We start from the raw sequence: 16,931 nt of genomic DNA, 5'->3' as shown, positions 1-16,931 counted from the left end.
AACGACGCGGCTGCAGCTGATATACTCTGCCGCTGTGACCCGGATGCTCGAGGCGACTGCGGAGGTATGCGCCCTGAGCCTGCTGGCGGTGCTTCCCACTGCCCTGACCCCGGCGACGTGTCTGTTTCTCCGGCACCTGGACTGCGAGGTGCCGGAGTGTGCTGTGGAGCGCGGCGCTGCGGTGAGGAGCGACTGCGTGCAGGTGTGAAGGCCGACGCGCCTCGGGGGCTGCGACGGCCGCGCCGGCTGCTGGGATCGGAGCGGCTGCTGGGCCTGACGACCGCTCCTGCCCTGCGCTTTCGGCGTGCCTGACGTGGGCTGCGCGGGCAGGCCTGGACGCTCGATACAAGGAGGGGAAAGAAACTATGCTGTGACGCAAGACGCGTGACTGCAGCCTGAGCGCCCCCCCTGATGTGCACAGGGCCCCGAGTTTCTCTTGGAGGTTGAGGGGCCTTGAAGTCTATTGTCCGGGGGTAAGACCATGGTCCACAATCCTTGATGCTAGGAGAGCTGCGTGGGCGGGTCCCATCTGGGAGCTCCGAGTGAAGTGGAGGGACTGTGACGGCGGCCCCACTTGGGCTGTGCTGGGAACTGGCCCCGGAGAACACGAGAACGGCGCAGCGATACGGTAGGGTGTTACCCGTTGCTATTGGAGCCCCTGGGTGTGACTGCGTGCCCTCCCCCTATGCCCCCCTGCCTGACACTGAGGTCTCAGCGCGCCACCCTTAAAGGGCCTGGAGGATTTGGAAGCCCATTAGCGTGATCTACGTTGCCCTGGTACTGCCGATCGGTGCCCCGGGACGGGGGAGACCTATGAGAGGACCAGCTCGATTTGGAGCCCGGTGGAGCTGAGGAGGTGACCGCGCTTTGGACGCGGGGCGCAGCTGACGGCCCTGGTGAAGCTTGGCTAAATCCTAAACGGTGTGGCATAGAGTGTCAGTGCAGGAAGGCAGTTGAACACTAGGCCTGGTGAGAATGGGGCGCACAGACAGGACTCAGACAAAGCTGTCCTTTGATCCTAAAGGCACCAAACCAGGGGATACGGCATCGGGGAAAGACCAGGGTGAGCGCGAATCTACGGAAGACTTTCCCCAACAAGATATCCGCAGTCTGCTACTAGCAATGGAAAAGAGCCTCCAGGGGGGTATAGCTTCCCTGGGCACCAAGAAGGACGCGCTCACCTATCGCATGGATCGCATGGCGGAGAGACTCGATAAACACGCGGAGCGTCTGGACATGTCCGAGCGTAGGCTTTCCGAAGTGGAGGAAGCCCAGACCTCCTTGTACTCAGATGGTAAACTACTGTCTAAGTGATGCAGTTACTCCAGGACAAGACGGAGGATTTGGAGGCCTGCTCCCGGAGATGCAACCTTCGCATTACGGGTCTGCCGGAGACCACACAGACCGGGAACATGGAAATCTTTATAGAAAATCTCCTGAAGACCCTCCTGGGTGATTTAACCTTCCCCGCCATGTTTGTGGTTGAACGAGCTCATAGATCTCTCGGCCCGAGGCCAAAGCGGGAGCCCCGCTTCGGCCTATCATAGCTAAGCTGCTCAACTACAGGGACCGCGATGTGGCATTGCGACTCGCAAGGGAGAAACAACCACTCCAATATGAGGGCTCGACCCTTTCGCTGTTCCCGACTTCACCGCAAGGGTACAGGAGGCCCGGCTTCAGTTCCAACCGTTGAAAAGACAGCTACGGGAGTTGGGCGCGGATTACGCAATGCTATATCCGGCAAAATTAAGGATCAACAGGCAGGGGAAATCCCTGATATTTACGGACTCTAAGGCACTAGGGCTCAAAAGGACTGGCGTAAGGAGAGTCGCTCCTCCCAGGAAAGGTTGTGCGAAGCAGCGGGAGGTTCCACGGATGACCAGGAATAAATGTGACTCTTGCAGATAAGGAGCATCTTCTGCTTTGCATTTTTCTGGGGGTGGAGGGAGGGGGGTATGTAGATGCGGGTCTGGATGCAGGGGGGCGCCACTATCCGGACACATTGGAGGGTTTCAGTTTCCTGAACAGTGGTTGGCTCAGGGGGGATGTGATGGAGGGTGTTAGGTATGACCCCTAGATACATACACGCACTAATGGAAGAGCCAGAGGCTCAGGAGACACAGGTCTTCCACTCTATTTTTCTTACACATTGGAATGTATACTGCGGTTTGTAACAAATGCACTGTTCTTTGGTCATGCCGGGTTTGCATCACAGCAGCACTTTTTGGTTGCACGCAAAATGTTTTGTCTTTTTTGTTTAGAGGTGGGGGAGGGGCGTGCAGCATCCCATTTTTTTTCTTGACTTTACAGAGAGCCTGCACATTGTTGGCTACCTTTGCCCCTGCGTGTTTCCCACTGAATCTGGTAAAAGTTTTGTTGGGGTTCTAGAGGGCTTGGGGGTTTTCTGGGGGGTTCTGGGAGGCAAGGTAGGCAAATGTGGGGAGAGGGTTTGCTAGCGGCCTAGTTGGGGATGGGCAGGCGTGGGAGGGAGTTGGTGGGGGGATTGGGGAGCGTTGTAGTGTATTAGTTTCACAATGCGAAATTTGTTTGTTGCCAATGGGCAATTTCGATGGGTTGCCTCACATGACTCAAGGCACAACACAGTGTTGGGATGCGTATGCAGGCAAACATTCTGGAACAGGCACACAGACCGCCGTAGATAGGATGGACACCCCTAGTGACAACTTGGACACTTTGACGCTAATAACCTGGAATGTCCGTGGACTCAACGACCACAGAAAGGTTCGAAAGGTATTACAATGTCTTGCACGGCATGGTGTTGATATTGCATTATTACAGGAGACGCTTTAGGGGCATGGTGGTGAACACTCATGCTGCTGGGTTCACATCGCACAACAGGGGGGTGCTCACGTGGGTCAACCCGAAGACACCCATTAAGATGACGCCTTTAGTGACTGACAGAGACGGACGCTACACAATCACGAGGTGTTGTGGTAAGGGCATGGATATCTGTGTAGTGAACACCTACGGCCCCAATAATGACAACCCTGACTTTTACACGGACTTGACGGCAAAGGTCGCGACGTGCTTAAGAGGGGACGCGCTCTGGGGGGGGCGACTTCAACATGACTAGACAACCACACCTGGACAGATCAGACGGCCCGACCACCGTCCCTCGGCCTCAGCTAGACCGCTAGAGTCGCAAATCGTTCGACTAGATATGCGCGATGTATGGAGACACCGGCACCCTACCCAAAGTGGTTACACACACTATTCGGCCCCACATAATATACACACCAGGATAGACTACTGGTTAGCTACAGCCCACCTTACACGGATGATACACGCATGCACTATTTTACCGCGTACATATTCAGACCACTCCCCTATACTGTTGACAGTAGCGGTCCGGGCGATGCGCATTCCGCCATTTGCCTGGCGCTTCCCCCCGTACTCACTGCTGGTTGCCTCCTTTAAGGAGGAGCTGGCGGAGGCCATTGAGACATTCTTTGAAACTCTCTCCTTCCACCTCTTAGAAATTAAACTGTTTTCAGTAATTTTCGTAAGAAGTTAAAAACCTGGGGGCATATATTATCATGGTCGGAGTTATAATTATCGCCGGTTTAGCGGGAGAATTCCAATAGAAGCCCATGTTCACACCAGAACATGGACTTCTATTGGAATTCACAAGGGCATATTATCAAGCACATTATCAGCGCTTTATCGGCAGTTTTCTGCCGCTAAACTGGCGATAATTTTTAACGCCGTCCTTGATAGTATGCCCCCTGGCTGTTTAACCAATACATTTGTTGTGATTTTAGAAGATGATACTATATGGAGTTTAGGAAATGTTTGTAAAGTGTGTAGGCCATAGAATATTACTTAGAAATATCTGTGGAATATTAGATATAGATCTTTATGTTTACTTTCTCTATTTTTAGTGAATAAATTAGTCTTTAGATCTTTTTGTTCCTTCTTACTTAATTATTATTGTGTGTATATATATATATATATATATATATATATATATATATATATACATATATATATATATATATATATATATATATATATATATATATATATATATATATATATATATATATATATATATATATATATATGTATATATATATATGTATATATATATTCTATTTGTTGTATTGTATAGAAGGGAGATATGTAGAGATGTCTACTTGCTTATGTCATAGCTTGGTTACTTAGCTAGCCAATTCTATGGGTATCAGTTGAAAAGAGCTATTGATGTAGAAGGAGCTGCTCTCTGCTGTGATTCTGTTCAATAAATAAACTACATGAAAGCTACAAAGAAACCTGTGAAGGCTCTTCTTTTCATGGCATCGAGGGTCTGTGCAAAGAGCAGAAAGCAGCATCTCATCCTTGGATTCAAAGAAAAAGATTAAGGCCAGATCAAGATCATATAAGACTTCGTGAGTACAAGTAAAGTAATTAGCTATAATTTTTACCAGTCTTTTTAACATCATCATTGGTAAAGAGTGTAGCTTTTAATATTTTGAAGATAAGTTTTATTTTTTTCCCAAGTAGATCAGACGCAAAATCAGTAATATATACTCTTATATCTAACAAATCTTTTGAAAATAATTGGTCCAAAGAATGTTATCCAATTATATACAGTCCTGATATTCGTGCAGTGGGGTATGCAGGGAGAAGAATAGAAATTTTAGGTATGTGTTGGATGACTTTAAAATTTAAAAGTGAAGCAGCTAAAGGTAGAGTATATATTATTGATTTTGGGTCTGATTTCCTAGAGATTTAAACAAAATTGCTCGTAAATAATTATAATCTGGCTGCTTGACCTTTAAACTTTTTCCCTTTTCCCTGTTTGCTTGATGGAAAGGAAACATCTGTGGTGTTGGTGTGAATGCTTGAGGCCAGTACCTGTAGGGCATCATGGGAAGGTTGGCTAAAGGATCTGGGTAATACTTTCTAGATGGACCCCTTGGACCCCACGTCCTCACTGCGGCTATTGCTTTTATTGTCCCCTGAGCTAAAAGTCCAGTCCAATGGGGTGGGTCTTTTTCTGGACTGGCGTCTCTGGGGCAATGGAGGTTTTTTGCAGTGTTCTTCAGTGATGTATGGGAACACCTTTTCATGGCTTAATCTGTTTTTTTATTAAGTGAGTTTAGATTTTTTTTAAGTTTTCCTTGTACTGTGAGTGATCTGCATTAATTTCCTTGAATTTATTCTTAAACACAGAGATATGTACTGAAGCCTTCAATTGTTTTTGCCGGTTTGTACATCAAAGAGTAAGTCCACTATTTTTGGGGTGTTTTTATAATCAATGCCAACCAATCTTATGTGCATTTCCACGCTATAAAAGACCACTTTTTCGGAACTCTTTGTTGTTCAGAAATATCTGAGGTTCATTAGTAACTAACAGCCCTTTAGGGACAGTGTTCTTCCTCAAGATCTCTATCATAAATGGCCCTTGCAGTGTAATTCTAACCTGTTCTTTTTTATGGCAGTCAGGGAGTCCCTCTCATCTGAGTCAATGGGTTGTGGTTGATTGAATTATTAACCAAATCTCTATAACCATTTTTAATATTTATGTTCCAACTTTGGTCAATCACTCCTTTTGTTATGATTTAGCAAAGAAACTACTATCATATAATACCAAATATTTTATTATGGGTGGGGACTGCAATCATTTTATTGACTCTATCCTAGATAGAAACTCTAGGGTAAAATATATTCCCAATAAGCTACAAAAGCAAGTCCAGTTTATGATTTCAAAAAATGTTCCTATTGTCTTCTGGAAAATAGTTAATCCAGCTTTGAGGGAATACAGCTTCTGCTCACTTGTCAGCCATTCAAAATCTCACATTATTACATATTCACTACTAAAGCTCTATAACACAATGCATGCTGAAATTGGTGCCATTCTCATCTCTGATCATGCTCCAGTCATTATTAATTTCAATTTACTCACCTCATAAAAAACTATGGTGATTTGAGAATTCTCTATTGTTAGATCTTACTTTTACTTCTAAGGTTGTTACATTTACAGATTCGTTTTCCCCCTTAATAATCCTCAAGACATCTCTGTTCCAAAAATATGGAATGCCTTCAAAGCTGCAGCTTGTGGGTTTCTCATTGATTATAACACCACCAAACAGAGGCAATTTCATATTCAATAAAGGCTCTTACAGATAATATTTAAAAACTATATTAAGTATTCTTATTATCATTCTAAATATGATGAATATTTAAATATCCTTATTAAAGCTAAACTCCATTTTAGCACTCTTTCTACTCAGGATACCTCAGCGTGTATCTTTTGACATAATGGTAGATATCATGAGGGTCAATACAAATCCGGGAAACTTTTGGCTAACTATCTTAAAACCAAAAATACTATTCCAAAAGGAACCTATAATATCTGATTAAGGTTCTTTTTCATTTAAGGATTTAATTACGAACGTAATTCAGACAAATCAGAAATTAGACCTCTTAACAAGTATTGTACCAGGCACTTGTTTGAATCTTCACTTTCCTAGTGGGATCTTTCCAAAATAACATATTTGGGTTTATGGTTTACAAACTCAGTATTAAAGTTCATAGAAATAACTTTTGAAGAGCTTCTTCACAAGTTAACAACTCTTACTTTACAGTGGCATCCTCTTTACCTATTTTGGTGGGGTAGATTAGATTCTATGAAAATGGTTCCTACTCCTCCAATTCTATATATAATGTCCATGAGTTCAGTGACTATTCCAGTAACGTATTTTAAGAAAATGGATTGACTTTTACTAACCTTGTTATGGCAAGGAAAATAAACCAGATTAGCTCTTTCCTCTCTCCTCTCTTCCTGATTTTACAAATTACCATTCCGCATATTGTTTAAGACAAGCTTCTTTCTGGCTGCATTCTCAATCAACTCCTCAATCTTCTTTTTTGTATTTCCCCATTTTCTTTTAATGAGTGAATATCTTTTAAATCATGTCCTATGAGACTAATACCTCAACCAAAGCCTATACCTTTAAACTACTATTTCCTTTCATCTTCTCCACTACTCAGACTAAAGACAATTTTCTGAAATCCTTCATCTGTTATAGTGAACGTATTAAAACTAATAATAAAACTATTTTTTGGAAAACCTGGAAAAATAAAGGAATAATATAGGTTCATATAATATTAAGTGAATCTCTTGTAGCTCAAATTCGTTTTCATTTACCTGAGTCATTTGAGATATCTTATATGTCATTAGTTACTGCTATTTCCTGAAACTATTCTTTTCTCACTTCTCTCACTTCTTATCACACTTCCCTACTACTTCCTTTATTGTCAGCTAACGCAAAGGCATCAGTACTTTATAAAACATTAAAACCTCAAAATCCTTATAGAACTAAGTCCAAAATACAATTGTTATGCAAATTGAACTTTCACATTTTGTTGGTTCATTGAACTTTGGGTCATAGTTTGGTTAAAAATATTTAAATCTTTGCATGCAGCAAATACGGCGCAAACTCTTTATTTTATGTATAATTGCCTCCTTATTACCTTCACAACTTTAGCTCATTTTAATCCTGCCCTCACTTTGAAATGTTGTACTTGTGAAGAACAACATTGTTAAAGTTGTCATATGCATTTTACATGTCCTGCTGTATGAAATTTTGGATGAAGGTTTGGTCCCAGATAATAGATATTGTTCATGTTAAGATTCCATTTCCTCTGATGAATATCTGGGTTGTTGTGCTCTAGATTGGATTTCCTTTGCTCAAGGTGATAAATTAATTGACCTCCTCATTGCCGTTGCACTTCAGAAAATTACCATGAACTGGAATTCTGCTAAAGATGTTAATTTCTTATCCTGATGGAATACTGTATATTACAATCATAGAATAGATAGTGCTTATGCGTAATCTATTTCACTTGCTGTTAACCAACAGTTTTTATAGTCTCTGGTAATTTCATTTTTGACTAATTCAAGTTGTTTAACTACAGATATTTCAATAGAAGTTACAAAACCAACCTGAATTATGCTCCATATTAATATGTATTACAAGTTTAAGTTTTAAAATATTTATCAAGCGCAACGTACACCTGGGCGGTTTCTTGGCGCTAAAGTAGCAGGCAGCCAACTGGGCAAGAACAGTTACTAAGAAGTCGACTGGAAAGGCAGGCAGGGCTTACGAGAGAATAGACTGGGAAAATAAAAAGGTCTTCAGAGCTTTGCGGAAACTGGAATACTGGGTAGGGACCTAAGGTGGAAGGGGAGAGAATTCCAGAACATGGGGGCGAGAGTGGAAAATTTAGAGCCACCCTGTTTTTTTTTCCGGTAGCGGGGTACTGCTAAAAGAAGTTGCGCCGAGGAGCGGAGGTCTCTGCCCGGGACATAGGCCTTGATGGCAGAGGAAATGAAAAGGGGGGCCAGGCCAGTCCTGGCCTGGAACGCCATGCAGCCTAATTTGAACAAGGCGCGTTCCCGCACAGGGAGCCAGTGGAGGGTTTTCAGGAGGGGGGAGGTATGGTGGAATTTGGGAAGACCGAAGGCCAGGCGGGCAGCCTGGTTCTGCACTAGTTGCAGTTTACGCAGGCTGTACTGAGGGATACCATTGAACAAAATGTTCCCGTAGTCCAGGCGGGACAGGACCAGTGCGGACATAATTAGTTTGAGTGCAGAGAAAGAAAAGAAGCGAGAGATGGAGCGGATAGTACGGAGAGTAAGAAAGCAGGAAGAAACCACCGAACCAATCTGGGAGTGCAAAGTGAGTTTATCATTTAGCTTGATGCCAAGAGTCTTAACAGAGGAAGCAGGGGTGGGAGGAGAACCAAAGGAGGGGGGCCAAAAGAGAGAGTTCCATGGACTGGAGCAACCACCCGTCACTACAAGTTCCGTTTTGTCGGGATTGAGTTTCAGGTGGTTGAAATTCATCCAGTCCCTGATGAAAGATAGAATAGATTGGAAATTAGAGACAGAATCAGGGGTAGAAGACAGATTAAAGATGAGCTGGAGGTCATCGGCATAGTTATATACCGTGACCTCCAGCTGCTGTAAGGCAAAGATAAGAGGAGCGATATACAGATTAAACAGTAAAGGAGAGAGAGAAGAATCCTGAGGAACACCGCACTGGACCTGGCAGGGGGTAGCTGAAAACTCCCCGAGGTGGACCGCCTGGGTCCGGCCCCTCAAAAAGGATGAAAGCCAGATAAGGGCTGAGCCTCCTATGCCCGCCGCCTTGACACGGGAGAGCAAGATGGAATGATCCACCGTGTCAAAAGCGGCGGACAAGTCAAGGAGGACCAGCGCCTGAGATCTGCCCATGTCCATGCCCTCTCTGAGGGTGTCTAATACTGACACCACCACTGACTCTGTCGAGTGCTTGGGCCGAAACCCAGCCTGACACGGAGCCAGCCTCCCATTCTCCTCGGCAAAGGAGCTGAGCACAGATGTAACATGTCGCTCAAGCACCTTTGCCAGAAAGGGGAGGAGGGAGATGGGGCGATAATTGGCCATCACAGAGGGGTCGGCTCCTGGCTTTTTCAAAATGGGGACGATGGAAGCGGCTTTTAGCGATGGAGTGACAACCCCTCGAGCCAGTGAGTCGTTAAGGAAGCCCAGAGGAGGCAGGGAACAGACAGTATAAACCTGCCGTAGAATGTGTGCCGGGCATATGTCGGAAGGGGAACCGGATTTAATTTTGGGAAGGAGGGACAGGAAGAGTTCTTCAGAAAGAGGAGGAAAGGAATTGAGCAAGGCTTGGGCGGCGGGAGGCGGGGGGTCAACAAAAAAAGAGGATGGAGGGGGAATGTTGGCTTTGATTGTCGAAATTTTTTCGACAAAGTAAAGATTCAGTGAATCACAGAGTTTCTGGGAGGGGGGGGTTTAAGTGAGGTCCTATCGGAGAAGGCCAGATCGTGGGTAATGGCAAAGATCTCCTTTGGTTGGTTCTCGGCCGCCAAAATTTTGGCCGAGAAATAGGCTTTCTTGGCCTCAGTGATGGTTTGCTTGTAGGTCCCTAGGAGATGGACGTAACGGGTCCTGGAGTCGGGGGAGTAGTCCCGTCTCCATTTGCGTTCTGCCCTACGAACCGTAAGCTTCAGTTCTTTCAGCTCGTTGTAAAACCACCGGTTGGCGTCTTTAGGGCGTCTGATCGAGGTGCGCCGGAGAGGAGCCAAGCAGTCACTTCCTTCCATGAGCCATGAATCAATGGCTTTGGCTTGGGCTGCGGAACCCAGTCCCGATAGAAGGGGAGAGGAGGCCAGGAGTGAAGTTGAGAGATCAGACAGATTGACCTTACCCCAATTACGGGCCCATGAATTTTTAGTGAGGATAGGGGTCTTGGTCAGACAGCGGCTAAGGGAAAACGAAATTAGAAAGTGATCGGACCATGTGCAAGGGACAACAGACAGTGTAGATAGGGAGCAGTTGAGAGACCAAACCTGGTCTAAGATATGGCCGTGAATGTGCGTAGGGGTGTGAACAAAGGAGGTGAAATTGAGAGAAAGGAGAGTTTCAGAGAATTCCTTCGAAGAAGCGCATTCCTTGGGGTCTGAGGGCCAGTAGTTAAAGTCCCCGAGGACTAGGGCCGAAGCATAGTTGACCGCCAGGGTGCCAAGTAGATCTTGAAAGGCCGGAAGGAAAGATGGGGTAGGTTGGGGAGGGCGGTAGACAAGCACAATGGCTAAATGGGGGGAAAGAGAAGTAGAACGGGCCACCAAGTAATCAATTCCTCCCAAGGAGGGTGAAGTTAGGAGTTGGAACTGGAGATCAGAGCGGGCAATGAGAGCAACACCTCCGCCCGCTTTCGCGCCAGGACGGTCGGCACGGATAGCGTAATAAGTCGAGGGGAGGGCAGCCAATAAGGATGGAAGGGAGGCTTCCGAAAACCAAGTTTCCGTCAGCAGCAGAAGATCGGGTTTGTCAGTGTCTAATAGGATGAAAAGTTCCTGGTGGTGCTTGATGGCGGACCTAGTATTGAGTAAAATAATAGATAAGGGGGAAGAATAAGAATCAAGGATGGTAGATGAGACGGGAGCCGACGGAGACACGAGAGGAGAAGGGCAACCGAGTGGGCAGGCATGACAGAGAGAATTACAGCCCAAAAGAGTAGTCCGGTGAATAGTACAAGGATCGAGGGGCCAATGGCCTTGGAGTAGCGTCAAGTCAGCGGAAGAATATTGGATGAGGGGACCAGGGGTGGTAGCCCCTAGCCCCGGTCTGCCGCGGACGGGCGCAGACGGGCTTAACTCTGGCGCGACTCCGGTGCGCCTACGTTGCGCCCGCTGCGCTCGTCCGCTGCGCTGACGCATGAGGGACGTCTATATAGGCTATGACGCGAAGGGGGAGGAGTCAGGAGGGCGGGAGTCAATTAAAAAACAAGATTGCCGTCCGCCGCTCGTAATCAGCGGGACGGTGAAGGCAGGAGGCTGCTAGCAGTCAGCAGAGCAGGGTGAGCAAGTTCTAAAAATATAAAGTCAATATCCAGCGCTCTGCGCGCAAGCCCTCTGCCCTCTGCCACAGGGCTTCAAGCTACGCGCGAGGGGAGGTGGGCGGAGCCTATGTAGGCTATGACGCAAAGGGGGAGGAGTCAGGAGGGCGGGAGGGGGGGAGTCAATTAAAAAACAAGATTGCCGTCCGCCGCTCGTAATCAGCGGGACGGTGAAGGCAGGAGGCTGCTAGCAGTCAGCAGAGCAGGGTGAGCAAGTTCTAAAAATATAAAGTCAATATCCAGCGCTCTGCGTGCAAGCCCTCTGCCCTCTGCCACAGGGCTTCAAGCTACGCGCGAGGGGAGGTGGGCGGAGCCTATGTAGGCTATGATGCGAAGGGGGAGGAGTCAGGAGGGCGGGAGGGGGGAGTCAATTAAAAAACAAGATTGCCGTCCGCCGCTCGTAATCAGCGGGACGGTGAAGGCAGGAGGCTGCTAGCAGTCAGCAGAGCAGGGTGAGCAAGTTCTAAAAATATAAAGTCAATATCCAGCGCTCTGCGCGCAAGCCCTCTGCCCTCTGCCACAGGGCTTCAAGCTACGCGCGAGGGGAGGTGGGCGGAGCCTATATAGGCTATGACGCGAAGGGGGAGGAGTCAGGAGGGCGGGAGGGGGGGAGTCAATTAAAAAACAAGATTGCCGTCCGCCGCTCGTAATCAGCGGGACGGTGAAGGCAGGAGGCTGCTAGCAGTCAGCAGAGCAGGGTGAGCAAGTTCTAAAAATATAAAGTCAATATCCAGCGCTCTGCGCGCAAGCCCTCTGCCCTCTGCCACAGGGCTTCAAGCTACGCGCGAGGGGAGGTGGGCGGAGCCTATGTAGGCTATGACGCAAAGGGGGAGGAGTCAGGAGGGCGGGAGGGGGGGAGTCAATTAAAAAACAAGATTGCCGTCCGCCGCTCGTAATCAGCGGGACGGTGAAGGCAGGAGGCTGCTAGCAGTCAGCAGAGCAGGGTGAGCAAGTTCTAAAAATATAAAGTCAATATCCAGCGCTCTGCGCGCAAGCCCTCTACCCTCTGCCACAGGGCTTCAAGCTACGCTCGAGGGGAGGTGGGCGGAGCCTATGTAGGCTATGATGCGAAGGGGGAGGAGTCAGGAGGGCGGGAGGGGGGAGTCAATTAAAAAACAAGATTGCCGTCCGCCGTTCGTAATCAGCGGGACGGTGAAGGCAGGAGGCTGCTAGCAGTCAGCAGAGCAGGGTGAGCAAGTTCTAAAAATATAAAGTCAATATCCAGCGCTCTGCGCGCAAGCCCTCTGCCCTCTGCCACAGGGCTTCAAGCTACGCGCGAGGGGAGGTGGGCGGAGCCTATGTAGGCTATGACGCGAAGGGGGAGGAGTCAGGAGGGCGGGAGGGGGGGAGTCAATTAAAAAACAAGATTGCCGTCCGCCGCTCGTAATCAGCGGGACGGTGAAGGCAGGAGGCTGCTAGCAGTCAGCAGAGCAGGGTGAGCAAGTTCTAAAAATATAAAGTCAATATCCAGCGCTCTGCGCGCAAGCCCTCTGTCCTCTGCCACAGGGCTTCAAGCTACGCGCGAGGGGAGGTGGGCGGAGCCTATGTAGGCTATGACGCGAAGGGGGAGGAGTCAGGAGGGCGGGAGGGGGGGAGTCAATTAAAAAACAAGATTGCCGTCCGCCGCTCGTAATCAGCGGGACGGTGAAGGCAGGAGGCTGCTAGCAGTCAGCAGAGCAGGGTGAGCAAGTTCTAAAAATATAAAGTCAATATCCAGCGCTCTGCGCGCAAGCCCTCTGCCCTCTGCCACAGGGCTTCAAGCTACGCGCGAGGGGAGGTGGGCGGAGCCTATGTAGGCTATGACGCGAAGGGGGAGGAGTCAGGAGGGCGGGAGGGGGGGAGTCAATTAAAAAACAAGATTGCCGTCCGCCGCTCGTAATCAGCGGGACGGTGAAGGCAGGAGGCTGCTAGCAGTCAGCAGAGCAGGGTGAGCAAGTTCTAAAAATATAAAGTCAATATCCAGCGCTCTGCGCGCAAGCCCTCTGTCCTCTGCCACAGGGCTTCAAGCTACGCGCGAGGGGAGGTGGGCGGAGCCTATGTAGGCTATGACGCGAAGGGGGAGGAGTCAGGAGGGCGGGAGGGGGGGAGTCAATTAAAAAACAAGATTGCCGTCCGCCGCTCGTAATCAGCGGGACGGTGAAGGCAGGAGGCTGCTAGCAGTCAGCAGAGCAGGGTGAGCAAGTTCTAAAAATATAAAGTCAATATCCAGCGCTCTGCGCGCAAGCCCTCTGCCCTCTGCCACAGGGCTTCAAGCTACAATAGCATTTCACTTATCTCTCTCAAATATACATTGTTATAACTATGCAATGCTTTTTCTCTCTGTGATATAATGTTTTCATGTATCCCTTTCCATCCCTCACTCACTTCTCCTTTATAAATGTCCTTATATATCTATATCTTGCGTATAATCTATGTTACTGTCATTACTGGGCATTTCCCATTCTCAATTTTTAACAGTTTGTAGATGTATGGTATCTTCCAGCGTCTTTCAATAAAACTTTAAATATGTAAAGAGCTGAGACCCTGCAGGCCAACACATCTCCTTTCTGTCTGAGTCTGTAGAGAGTAACTTTAGACCTGCTGATGCTCCTCTGGTCATCAGTTCTGTGTCAGCAGCTGATTCATAGCTGAGGAGGAAGCTACAGTGGACTTTGTTCAACTGGATCCCTGCTCAAATGTGTTGAATCCTGATGTGCAGCCCCACTGTCCAGGGGAAAACATCTTGCATAGTTTGCTCTTTATTGAACGTTTTGGACTAGATACCAGGGATTCTAAAGGAAAGGCCAGTTTAAATATAAAATGAGCTGAAGTACCTGAGAAATGTCCTCACCCCTGTCCCAAAGAGGACTTTTCCACTTACCTTTGTATTTCAGGGGGGCATGCAATTGCTGGTTAGCAATAGTTTTGCAGTGCCAGAAATGAACATAGTATTGCAGCTTCAATCTACAGTTAAAGGTTTCTTGAAAATGGCTATCTGCTCATCACAAGAGCAAATGCGTCAATCACCCACTTGTATGGCAATTAATGAAACACTAGCCGTGAGATGGACGAAGAACTAGAGCTGAGTGGGGAATCAGAAAAGCACTACTAACACAGGGCCCTTATTTATTTATTTTTTAAACACACACCATTGATAAACAAAAATATAGAGGAGCCAAAACAGGTGGGTGGCTATGAAGAAGAGAGGACCTAATAGTCTCATCGTGATTAGGAGTGGGCAATTCCGTGTAGCGCAAATATTATAGATTTTCTACGAATTCTGAAAGAGTATGCAAGCAAAGAGTAATTCTGTATTTTAGTGCTATTTCTTAGTACAAAAATGACCCCTTGCACCAAAATAGACATGAGGATGCATTTTGCACTAATTAATAGAGCTGAATACAGCAGAACAGGGATAGCAAGTGCAAGTGGCCGCTCACGCTCTCTAAATGTGTACTTTTGAGTTCACGAGCAGGAGTAATTGCATTATTATTGGTAATTCTGCATCAAAGAGAAAGAATTACAGAAATTACTCTGGCATAATAGAAATTCTGCCCAGACCTAATTGTGATGTTTATGTTAACAGCAGTGTCTCTTAGAAAAAGACCATTGTAGCTACCGGTATCTTAGCCATCTGTCATGCATGTGCCTCTGAAAGGATGGTAGATCAAAAAGACAATTTAAAACCCCACCTTTGCTTCTGAAAGGCCGTGAGGGCTACAGCCATGTCAGTCAAGAGTCAGACTGTTGCCTCTGAAAGGTTATAGGGTTCTGACAACATTGACCAGAGGTTAAAACAAAACAGCAGCTTAGTTCTCCTATAACCCTTTTACCTCTCCAACATTTTTCAGATATAAGGTATGTCTCCCACTGACGGACTTCAATTAGATATGGTCAGAGTAAGTGGCTGCTGTCTCTGAACTGGATGTACGTTGTTACAACTCATGCTTTTACCACGCATGCTTTTACAATGCAGGTTTTTCAACGCAAGTCGTTACAACGACTTGCGTTGGGGGGTGCTGGATAGTAAATAGTTTAATTTACAATTCCAACTCCAGTCCCCGTGGATAATAGGGAAGGTGTTGGATAGTAAATTATACTATTACATATCCTAGAGTGCCCCCCAGCGCAATTCGTTGTAATGACTTGCGTTGAAAAACCTGCGTTGTAAAGGCACTGCGTGGTAAAAGTTGCGTTGTAAAGGATGTTTCCCCTCTGAATTGCACTTTGATCTACGGGACACTGATGTTGCTACCCATGATCTCAGCTGTCATAAATACAGCAGCAGTAAAACGTATATAGTTCAAAGTGCCCCCACTTTTTGCTGGTGTTTCACTGTTTTTCGACTTTAGTCTGGCTGGGGCTCTGCTAACCAGGACCCCATCCTAGCTGCTTCCTCTCTACATTGATTGCATGTACATTAGGTACACACCAGATTGGTTACTGGGTTACCCTTGTGAGTCCCTAGTATATAGTACCTTAGGTACAACGGGCATAGGTACCCCAGAGGCCTACCAGGGGCTGAAGCATGTATTATGCCACCCCTGTGAAGCCTTCCAAAATGGCACCACAGGTCTACTACTGCAGCCTGGGTAAGGTGGTGCATGCATCCCTTACTAAGATATAGGTTACCTATATCTACCTTTAATCACTGACACACATACACCTATATGTCACTCCTATGGCAGGCCTTATCAATCCTGAAGGCAGAGTGCTTGGTTTTGTGTGAGAGGGTGCAGGACCCCTCTGCAGCTTTCGGAATCTATTCTCTGTAGCTGTTCTGTGATGCAGCCAGACTGTATACTCTTAAGTGCATTATAACCTCGCGGTTAATGCTAATTTTGGAATGGCTGCATGGAAACATGTTGTGTTTGCTGTCAAAGACTTTGGAATCCTATCCCCCCGCCGGACTTTGCAGCGGGGGTAAAATTCCACCCTTCTAGAGGGAGAGACAGGTGCACACTGACCTAACAGGTAATAGTTTAAAAGAGCCCCAGCATCACAAAATGGATGCTGCAGCCACAGACACGAGTCTGATTTCCTGCTGCTGGACGAAACTCCGGCAGGGGAGGCCTGGACAATAGGTTTCTTGTCACAGGGAGGTGTAACCACCTCCCACTCAGGCTTTAGTGTATTGGGGCTGGGTGGGTGCATTTAGAGAATGCTTTTCAGACAGTGCTTGGGGCACACTTGGCGTCCCTGTGCATATCACAGTTAAAACCGGCTGCAGGGGCACTCAGCACCTGCTCTGGCATGAAACTGGACAAAGGGAATGGTTGTAACCACCCCTCTTCCCTGACCCTCCCATAGGTGGGTCCCCAGAGTATGTCCAACCCCCTTTCTTAGTATAAGTATGGGACCTCAGTCCTTAGGACTTCAGATTACACCTGGACGAAACTCTGCAACATATATCCTGGAACTTCGACATTGTACACGACTAGAAGATGGAAGAATCTCCCTTGGGGTCAAGGAGTGACTCCCCAGTTCAAACAGGCAACAAAGAAGCATCTAGCCGGTCTG

General features: G+C 47.1%; 1 protein-coding gene across 1 annotated transcript in view; it reads right to left on the bottom strand.

The window, feature by feature from the left end:
* LOC144782641 (uncharacterized) overlaps positions 1 to 16,931 on the bottom strand; it is a 589,272-nt gene that overhangs the window by 41,138 nt on the left and 531,203 nt on the right. The gene's annotated exons all lie outside the window — the stretch shown is intronic.

The sequence above is a fragment of the Lissotriton helveticus genome, chromosome 9 (assembly GCF_964261635.1).
Source record: "Lissotriton helveticus chromosome 9, aLisHel1.1, whole genome shotgun sequence".
Taxonomy (NCBI): Eukaryota; Metazoa; Chordata; class Amphibia; order Caudata; family Salamandridae; genus Lissotriton; species Lissotriton helveticus.
Note: the sequence above shows the minus strand (reverse complement) of the source record. Positions and strands in the feature narration are given on the sequence as shown.